Raw genomic sequence first — 11,204 nt, forward strand, 5'->3', positions numbered from 1 at the left:
AAGCTTTCGATCTTCATCCAATTGGGTAGTTATCTTGGAAAAGAAGCTATTCATACTTGGATCTCTTCTGAACCTTGAAAGAGGAATGAAGAGATCAAGCTAGAAATGCTTTCTCATGCTGGACCAAATTGGGTTTGGATGGATATGTGACTATATTCCTCTCAACACTTGATTTGGGAAATGCATGTGGTATAATCAGTGACCATACTTCATCTCTTCTCATGAGCAATTGACCAAGGAATTGGCTATTGATCAAGATTTGAGAGATTGAATTACAAGAAATTGTAATTCAATCACTTAAGATTGCCAAGGAGATCAACGAGTGTATTGATTGAGGAAGAGATGAAAATGAAATTGATCCGGAGAATGCAACATCTCCTGAGCCCAATGAACTCCCCATTTCTGATCTTACCCATTCTCTTTATTTTCTGTTACTTACTTTTATGAGCAATTTCCCCCATTCCCATTTACAATTCTGCAATTTACTTCAGTAATTTACTTTCAGTTCTTTAATTCTAGCATTTACTTTTTCTGTCATTTAACTTCCTGCCATTTTATTTTCTACAATTCTAAACTCAAATCCTGGATTCGCTCAACTAGAACATTCCTCTAATTAAAGTTGCTTGATCAATCAATCCTTGTGGGATTCGACCTCACTCTATTGTGAGTTTTTACTTGACGACAAATTCGGTACACTTGCCGAAGGAAATTTGTTATGAGACAAGTTTTCCGTGCATCATGTTTATGGCGCCGTTGCTGGGGATTGATTGTGCATCAACAATGATTAGATTGGAGGATAACTAGATTGAGCATTTTATTTTTGTTTGATTTAATTTTCTGTTTGAGTCATTTACTTCCTGTTTTAGTTAATTTCTTCCCTTCCCCCTACTTTTTCTTTGGTATTTACTATTCATCTCGCTAACCCACTAACTGTTTGATATATTGCATCACTCACACTAAAAGTAATTCTGACAGATATACTTTCTGCACCTATTCTCTTTGCTTGTACTTGTTGGTTGTATGACAGGGAGAAGAAGTGGGGCTTCAACTTCCTTTGATTCTGAACCTGAGAGAACCTTCCTTAGACTAAGGAGGGAGGCAAGAGTAAAATGTGTAGTTGGTGCTGAAGAAGAGGAGGAACACTTTGAGGAATACTTTGAACCAAACATGGAAGAAAACATGGAAAACCATCGTGAGGAAGAGGCTCACAACCATGGCGGAAGAGGTCGAGCAAATCATGCTGGGGAGGATAGAAGAGTTTTAGGCTCTTACATCAATCCAAACCTAGGAAACTGTGGAAGTAGCATTCAAAAGCCAACCATCCATGCCAACAATTTTGAACTAAAACCACAGCTCATCACCCTTGTTCAGAACAACTGTTCGTTCGGAGGAAGTGTCCAAGAGGACCCCAATCAACATCTAACCACCTTCCTGAGAATATGTGACACAGTGAAGTCTAATGGTGTTCATCCTGACGCCTATAGACTGCTCTTATTTCCATTCTCACTCAAGGATAAGGCAGTCAAGTGGCTGGAGTCTTTCCCAAGAGAGAGCTTGACAACTTGGGAAGATGTGGTGAACAAATTCTTAGCAAGATTTTACCCTCCTCAACGAATCAATAGGCTGAGAGCTGAGGTCCAAACTTTCAGGCAACAAGATGGTGAGACTCTATATGAAGCATGGGAGAGGTTTAAAGACCTAACAAGGAGGTGCCCACCAGATATATTCAATGAATGGGTGCAGCTGCACATTTTCTATGAAGGGCTCTCTTATGAGTCAAAGAAGGCCGTAGACCATTCATCCGGAGGATCTTTGAACAAGAAGAAGACCATTGAGGAGGCCATAGATGTCATTGAAATAGTAGCAGAGAACGACTACTTCTATGCTTCCGAAAGAGGGAACACAAGAGGAGTAATGGAACTAAATAATGTAGATGCTCTGCTGGCCCAAAACAAGCTCATTACCCAGCAGCTGGCCGACCTCACCAAAAAGATGGAGAGGAACCAAGTAGCAGCAATCTCCACTTCATCAACAACCCAAGAAGGAGTGAATAAAGAAGCAGAGGGTAGTCAGGAGCAAGCCAACTACATTGGGAATTCACCTAAGCAAAACCATGATCCATACTCCAAGACCTACAACCCTGGATAGAGGAATCACCCAAACTTTGGGTGGGGAAATCAACAAGACCAAAGCCTTGATCAAAGACGCCCAAATCCAAACAATGCAGCCCACCAACACTTCACATCTAGACCATATCAACACCCCCATAACAACACCTCTCCACATTCATATCAAGGCCAGAATAACCCTCCTCAGCCTAACCTATCATCATTTGATGAAATAATCTCAAGGATTGAGAATCTACTTGAAGGCATAAGCAAGGAGATTCAAGACAACAAGGTGTTCAAGGAGGAAGTGCGAGCCAGTTTCAAGAACCAGGGAGACACAATCAAGAGGTTGGAATCTCAAGTGGGGTATCTCTCTGAACAAATTCCCAAACCCACAGATGGATTCCCAAGTGACACAGAGAAGAATCCGAGAGGTGAAACAAAGAAATTAAGATGGGAAGATTGCAAGATGGTCACTATAAGTGATAAGGAGATTGAGGACAAGATTACCAAGAACCAGAAATCTCAAAACAGGAGCTGCTGAGACTCTATGCACCTTTTCCCCAACTGCTCAATGGTGCTGTGGAGAAGAGAATATACTCAAGATTTCTTGACTTGTTTGCATCTTTGCATGTGAACATACCGTTCATCAAGACTATCCAACAAATGCCTGCATACATCAAGTATATGAAGGAGCTGCTTTCCAGAAAAAGCTCACTCAAGGGAGGCCAAACTATAGTGATGAACAAGGAGTGCAGTGCCCTCATTCAACCGCAGTTGCCTACGAAAAGAAAAGATCCAGGGAGTTTTTATGTCCCCTGTGCCATAGGGGAAACAATGTTTGATAGAGCACTCTGCGATTTGGGAGCAAGCATCAACTTAATGCCCTTATCCATGGCGAAGAGGTTGCAGATCAATGAGATATTGCCCACAGATGTAGTCATCAGGCTGGCTGACAAAACTCAAAAACAAGCAAGAGGGGTGATGGAAAACGTGTTGTTAAAGGTGGGGAAATACTTTCTTCCCACAGACTTTGTCATCTTGGACATGGAAGAGAGTCACACTCACCCAATCATATTGGGAAGACCATTCCTAGCTACAGCCAAAGTACTCATAGATGTGGAGCGAAGGGAGCTAATATTGAGGATCCATGATGAACGACTCAGCTTTAATGTCTTCAAACTCTCACAAGAAGCAGACCAAGAAAACAAAGAACCAAGCAATGATCATAATGAGATGCTGACAGAGGAAACAAGCACTGAAGCACAACCAACACATCTGAGAACCCCACTTTATGCTGAACAAGGCAAACAGCAATTGTCACAGCTCAAGGAGAAGTTGGAGGAACCTAAACCACCAGAGGCATGTGAAGACAACAACAAAATTCCCTTAGAAGAAGAAGTCGCCAAGAGCAAGACAGCATCAAAAGGGACAAAGAAGAAGGTACCAAGGGGGTGGAGGAACAAGAAGATCCCTACGGAAGACTTCTCTCCAGGAGATAAAGTGATCTCAGCTTACTTCCCAGATATCCCCCCTAATCTCCCCACTGTACCATCTCAGTTACCTAAGGTTTTCACTATCAACAGAGTCCTCTCCTTGGAACATGTAGAGATCATTGATACAACCAATGGATATAAGTCCAAGGCAAGAGGGGAGGACCTGAAGCATTATCAACCTCCCTGATGAAGGAGAAACGTCAAGCTAGTGACGCTAAAGAAGCACTTCATGGGAGGCAACCCATGTTTTATTTGCTTTTACTAGTGAATAAGTCAATATTCATGAATTCCAACCCAAACTTGACAAAAACTTGGTGAAGTCCTTATATTGCAGTATATAGTGAAGAACAAGTTTGGTGTTCAAAGCGTGCCAAGAAAGCATGAATGCAACTAAGAGCATGCTAGTCTTGGAGCTTTGAACAGAACTTCTCATCACAGTGCTCCAAACTAAGTTTGGTGTCACCCCATGGTGCCACCAATGTGCATATAAGGATACATAGTTAGTTAGTTAGTTGGAATTCATGAATAAACAAAATCTTTTCTTCTCTTTATTATTCTAGCCGTAAAATTTAAATTGATTTTTTTTATATTTCTTACTTTTCTTATTTGATCTTTATAGGGAAAGGAGAGGAACATTGAAGGAGATTGATTGGATAACTAAATGAGAAGGGTTCGGCCACTTCATGAGGAGAAACTACACACTTGTCTAAAAAGGGAAGGCATTGGAAAATGTTGCCATGCAACATTGAAAAGGATGGGACCCTTGAAGACCGAGCAATCTCCATCATAAAGTGATGATCTTTGTCCTTTCTCCATGCACAACCCCAACCGTCCATCAAACAACCACTCCATCAATCCACACCCTCCATTCACTCACAACCTCTCTATATAAGTGATCCTTGTTCCGTACCCCACTCTGCACACCTCTCCATTTCGGATTACCCTTCACTCCCTTCATTGCACTCAACCCTAAATAAACAAAAGTCTCCACACCATTGCCAACTTCACACATTAACCCTCATTCATGGCATCTTCGAGCTCTAAAAGAAAGAAGGGAAAGGAACCTATGGAGCAACACCCGTATGATGAAAAGAGATTTAGAAGCTTGCACCATGCATTGCAATACGGGTGGATGGTGGATAAGGAGATCATTTATGAGCTGGAATTTCAAGTTAGGAAAACTGAGTGTCCCGAAATCACAAAGAAGGTAGAAAAGAGAAGATAGGAGCTCCTCACTGATCCGGTCATTAAGGTGAATGCAAATCTTATAAGAGAGTTTTATGCAAATGCGGTCCGATATGATAAGGCAGATGAGTCATATACAAGCTTTGTGAGAGGAAAGATTGTGGATTTTGGTCCCATGAGTGTCATGAAGGCATTAAAATTGCGGTCCATACCGTTTGAAGAAGAGAGTTATCATTCAAGAATGGACAACAATCCTAATCATGACCAGATTGTGCAAGATATTTGTGTACCAGGGGCTGACTGGGAAAGATATGCAGATAGGAGACCAAGGTTCATCAAGAGAGCATATCTCACTCCGGAAGCAAAGGGGTAGTTCAAAATTGTAAGGTGGTCCATCTTCCCAGTAGCGAACAACTCGGAGGTGAATCTCAAGAGAGCCACACTGTTACACTGTATACTCAAAGGAGGAGAAATCAAGGTTCATGAACTCATAGCAGAAGGCTTTAGAAAAATGGCAGAGAAAAGCGACTCAAGAGGAATGTTAGGTTACCCCAGCACTATTTACCGACTGTGCAAGAAAGCTGGGGTGGTATTTGAAAATGAGGACCCCGTATGGATTAAAGAAGGCATTCCAATAACTGTTCGACGAATGCATGCCACCGCATCCCCCCTGCCTCAACGGAAGCAAAGGAAGAGGACAGCCCCTCAAGAAGTGGAAGGACAAGTCTTAGAGGGGCAAGCACCAGTCACTTTGGATATGCACGAATTGTAGGAAGCCATTGATGGACTATCTCGACAATATTTGGAAAGCTAAGGAGCACAGAGAGAGCTTCAACTACAGATGGATGACTCAACAAGGGGAGTGGCAAAAGCAAATGATGGATGAGAAACTGAGTCAAGGGCAACAATGGAGTGAAACATTCTACAGGATGGAACAAAGGCAAAATGAGCAACAAGAATCCATCCAGAGGCTAATCAACATCCAAGCACATCAAGGTGCACATATACATGAGATGCATCGAAGACAAATAGAACAGGCAGAAATATTGGACGAGCAAAGGGCATTCGCAGAAGGAGTTTACCTGAGCAAGACTGGGCATCATATAAATACTCAAGCCAGGCTCTGTTACTTGGTAGGACAGCTGCCTATATTGCATCCAGGAATCACAAGGTATGAAGAAATGAGGGATGAATTAGCACGAGAAGAAAGACAAAGGGTGGAAGAAAGTCATGAAGCAGTGAGGAAGGCACTTGAGGATTGGAAGCAAGCAAGATTGGCACGGATGCGAGGGAATGCAAGAGGACACAAAGAAGACAAACAAGGAGGAAAGCATGGGCAACCACATGAGTAAAAGGTGGTTGAGTTCCTTCTTTGGTCCATCTTTCTCTATGCTTTAAATAAGGAAGATCTTGTATGAAATAGAACTTGCTTCCATGTTAGTTTAAACCTTTTTAAATTTTGTCTTTTAAGTTTTTGTGTTGAAGAGGTTTATGATTGCTAGTCCTTATGTCACTGCATCCTTACTTTGCTTATTTGTATGCTTGTTCCTTTAAATCAAATGAAAAAGAGAATGAGTGTTTTTAAAGACCAGAGAAGAGTTCATACTATGGAGTAAGTTCATGAGTTTATGGTATAGTCATAAGTTAGCTAAGTTGGTTCAACCATAAGGTGGGAAGACAACTGTCTGTCATGAATACTATGCTTGAGACACACCTCATGAGACTAGCTAAATAAGAAGATCCTAATAAGAAAAAGGGAAAGAACAATAAAGGTTGAAAAATAAAAGAAAAAGAGTAAGCAATAAGGCTAGGCACCAATGGTTTTAATCTTAAGACATGTGTCTGTGGTGCTCTTGTGTGAGGGATCTACTTGGATGAATAAGCTCTTAGGGGTGCCTTATCACTTGGTAACTTGGGTTAACTAACTCGGGATTATCAGCTGAAAGTCCACTATCAAGAGTAACCCTCACTACAGAGCATTTAGTAACCCAAAGAGGTGCTGGACACCAAGGTCTCAAGAAAAGAAAATAAATAAACTATATGCCTATGGTGTGTATGTATGGGGGAGAGACTTGAGCAAGTAAGTCCTTAGGGGTGCTTCAACACCTAGCACCTTGAACCAACTGGTTCAGGAGTGTTGGCTGAAAGCTTATTTTAAAGAGTTGCCCCCTTACAGAACACTTAGCCTAAGAACACAAATAAGCCCTGAAATAACAACAAAAGGATCAATAAATAAAAGTTTCATGGGATGCAATCACAGTGAGTATTCTAGGACATGATAAAGGTCTGAAAGCCAGGAATGAACCTAAGTTGCTATGCATGAAACCACCATAAAACCAGGGACATGACTTCCACAAGAATGACTCATTTCTCTTGGCATTCCATTCATCATTCTCTTGTTCCAGTACTTGCTTAGGGACAAGCAAGCTTTAAGTTTGGTGTTGTGATGCCAGGGCATTTTGGCCAGTTTTACTGACCTTTTCTTTACTATTTTTAGGGTAGTTTCATGCATTTCCTTAGGAAATAAGCTAGTTTTGGGTAGATATTCACTTACATCTTGATTCAAGCATACATTGTGCACTTTACATGATTTCATGAGGATTTTGCATGAATTTAAGGACAAATTGGATGTTGCATTTCCCATGACTTGGACTAGAACTTTGATGCACTTTATTGCTTGATTTCAGGACAAAAGAAGCAAAGAAGAACCACATTAGTGGCTACGTTAGTTACACTAACGTTAACACTAACGTGGAATGGGAGTAACTTGCAAAGTTAATTAGAAAAGTGATTGCCAATAACGCTCTCGAAGCCATCATTGCCCACGATAAGAGTCACGTTAACTAAGTTAACGTGAACTCTAACATGGAAGAAAGGAAATGGAGCCAACGTTAGTGACACTTAATATTATCACTAACGTTGGACCAAGCTCATAAGTGGCCACGTTAGTCACCACGTTAACTTAGTTAACATGGCCTCTAACGTAAGAAGAAAGGGGGAAGCCAACGTTAGTGACATTCAACATTATCACTAACGTTGGCCAAGTCACACTAGGCCACGTTAACTCCCACGTTAACCTAGTTAACGTGGAAGCTAACGTGAGGAAACAAGGTGGTCGACAACGTTAGTGACACTAAACATTGTCACTAATATTGGAAGGAACCCACACAAGCCCCAATAAGCCACGTTAACTCCCACGTTAACTTAGTTAACGTGGAAGTTAACGTGAAGAAGGGAGGTGACGCCAACGTTAGTGACACCCAACATTGTCACTAACGTTGGAAGGAGCCCACACATGCCACCATGAGCCACGTTAACTCCCACGTTAACTTAGTTAATGGTATGCGAAATTGTTACTCAGGTTGTGAAACATATCTTCACAACTTCGCATAACTAACCAGCAAGTGCACTGGGTCGTCCAAGTAATACCTTACGTGAGTAAGGGTCGAATCCCACGGAGATTGTTGGTATGAAGCAAGCTATGGTCACCTTGTAAATCTCAGTCAGGCGGATATAAAATAGTTATGTAGTTTTCGAAATCTAGTAATAAAAGAAGGATAGAAATACTTATGTAAATCATTGGTGAGAATTTCAGATAAGCGTATGGAGATGCATTCGTTCCTCTGAACCTCCGCTTTCCTGCTGTCTTCATCCAATCAGTCTTACTTCTTTCTATGGCTGGCTTTATGCAAGGGCATCACCGTTGTCAGTGGCTACATCCCCTCCTCTTGTGAAAATGGTCCAAGATGCCCTGTCACGGCACGGCTAATCATCTGAGGTTCCCGATCATGCTGGAATAGGATTCACCCTCCTTTTGCGTCTGTCACTACGCCCAGCACTCGCGAGTTTGAAGCTCGTCACAGTCATTCAATCATTGAATCCTACTCGGAATACCACAGACAAGGTTTAGACTTTCCGGATTCTCTTGAATGCCGTCATCATTCTAGCTTACACCACGAAGATTCCGATTAAGAGATCTAAGAGACACTCATTCAATCTAATGTAGAACGGAAGTGGTTGTCAGGCACGCGTTCATAGGGAATGATGATGATTGTCACGTTCATCACATTCAGGTTGAAGTGCGAATGAATATCTTAGAAGCGGAATAAGTTGAGTTGAATAGAAAAACAGTAGTACTTTGCATTAATCTTTGAGGAACAGCAGAGCTCCACACCTTAATCTATGGAGTGTAGAAACTCTACCGTTATAATTACATAAGTGAAAGGTCCAGGCATGGCCGAATGGCCAGCCCCTCTGATCTAAGAACTAGGCATCCAAAGATGTCTAATATAATAGTAAAAGGTCCTATTTATAATAAACTAGCTACTAGGGTTTACAGAAGTAAGTAATTGATGCATAAATCCACTTCCGGGGCCCACTTGGTGTGTGCTTGGGCTGAGCTTGAAGTCTACATGTGGATAGGTCATTCTTGGAGTTGAACGCCAGCTTTTGTGCCAGTTTGGGCATTGAACTCCACTTTGCAGCTTGTTTCTGGCGCTGGACGCCAGAATTGGGTAGAGAGCTGGCGTTGAACGCCGGTTTGCGTCGTCTAAACTTGGGCAAAGTATGAACTATTATATATTGCTGGAAAGTCCTAGATGTCTACTTTCCAATGCAATTCGAAGCGTACCATTTTGAGTTCTGTAGCTCCAGAAAATCCATTTTGAGTGCAGGGAGGTCAGAATCCAACAGCATCAGCAGTCCTTCTTCAACCTCTGAATCTGATTTTTGCTCAAGTCCCTCAATTTCAGCCAGAAAATACCTGAAATCACAGAAAAATACACAAACTCATATTAAAGTCCAGAAATGTGAATTTAACATAAAAACTAATGAAAACATCCCTAAAAGTAACTAGATTCTACTAAAAACATACTAAAAATAATGCCAAAAAGCGTATAAATTATCCGCTCATCACAACACCAAACTTAAATTGTTGCTTGTCCCCAAGCAACTGAATATCAAATAGGATAAAAAGAAGGGAATATACTATAAATTCCAAACTATCAATGAAACATAGCTCCAATCAAATGAGCGGGACTTATAGCTTTTTGCCTGTTGAATAGGTCTGGCATCTCACTTTATCCATTGAGGTTCAGAATGATTGGCATCTATAGGAACTCAGAGTTCAGATAGTGTTATTGATTCTCCTAGTTCAGTATGATGATTCTTGAACACAGCTTCTTTATGAGTCTTGGCTGTGGCCCTAAGCACTTTGTTTTCCAGTATTACCACCGGATACATAAATGCCACAGACACATAATTGGGTGAACCTTTTCAGATTGTGACTCAGCTTTGCTAAAGTCCCCAATTAGAGGTGTCCAGGGTTCTTAAGCACACTCTTTTTTTGCTTTGGACCTTGACTTTAACCGCTCAGTCTCAAGTTTTCACTTGACACCTACACGCCACAAGCACATGGTTAGGGACAGCTCGGTTTAGCCGCTTAGACCAGGATTTTATTCCTTTAGGCCCTCCTATCCACTGATGCTCAAAGCCTTGGGATCCTTTTTATTTTCCCTTGCCTTTTGGTTTTAAGGGTTATTGGCTTTTTGCTCTTGCCTCTTGGTTTTAAAAGCTTTTGGCTTTTTCTGCTTGCTTTTTCTTTTTCTAATTTTTTTTTTGCTATTTTTTTTTCTGCAAGCTTTGTTCTTTGCTGCTTTTTCTTGCTTCAAGAATCATTTTTATGATTTTTCAGATTATCAAATAACATGTCTCCTTGTCATCATTCTTTCAAGAGCCAACATATTTAACATTCTTAAACAACAACTTCAAAAGACATATGCACTGTTCAAGCATTCATTCAAAAAACAAGAAGCATTGTCACCACATCAATATAATTAAACTAAGTTCAAGGATAAATTCAAAACTCATGTACTTCTTGTTCTTTTGAATTAAAACATTTTTCATTTAAGAGAGGTGATGGATTCATTGGACATTCATAACTTTAAGACAAAATTACTAACTACTAATGATCATGTAATGAAGACACAAACATAGATAAGCACTTAACAGAGAGAAAACGAAAAACAGAGAAAGTAAGAACAAGGAATGAGTCCACCTTAGTGATGGTGGCGTTTCCTTCTTGAGGAACCAATGATGTCCTTGAGCTCTTCTATGTCTCTTCCTTGTCTTTGTTGCTCCTCGCTCATTGCTTTTTGATCTTCTCTTATTTCATGAAGGATGATGGAGTGCTCTTGATGTTCCACCCTTAGTTGTCCCATGTTGGAACTTAATTCTCCTAGGGAGGTGTTGATTTGCTCCCAATAGTTTGGTGGAGGAAAATGCATATGAGGCATCTCCGGGATCTCATGGTGATGAGCTTCCTGCGCCTCTTGAGCTCCATGAATGGGCTCTCTTGCTTGCTCTATCTTTTTCTTAGTGATGGGCTTCTCTTCCTCAATGTGAATGTCTCCTTCTA

General features: G+C 41.0%; 1 non-coding gene across 1 annotated transcript; it reads right to left on the bottom strand.

Annotated features, from left to right (window-relative positions):
- Positions 1-1,620: 1,620 nt before the first annotated feature.
- On the bottom strand, positions 1,621-1,727 carry LOC112753118 (small nucleolar RNA R71). The gene has a single exon (XR_003177516.1). It is a non-coding gene; the product is annotated as a small nucleolar RNA R71 (small nucleolar RNA).
- Positions 1,728-11,204: the final 9,477 nt, after the last annotated feature.

Source organism: Arachis hypogaea, chromosome 15, assembly GCF_003086295.3.
Source record: "Arachis hypogaea cultivar Tifrunner chromosome 15, arahy.Tifrunner.gnm2.J5K5, whole genome shotgun sequence".
In the NCBI taxonomy this organism is placed as follows: Eukaryota; Viridiplantae; Streptophyta; class Magnoliopsida; order Fabales; family Fabaceae; genus Arachis; species Arachis hypogaea.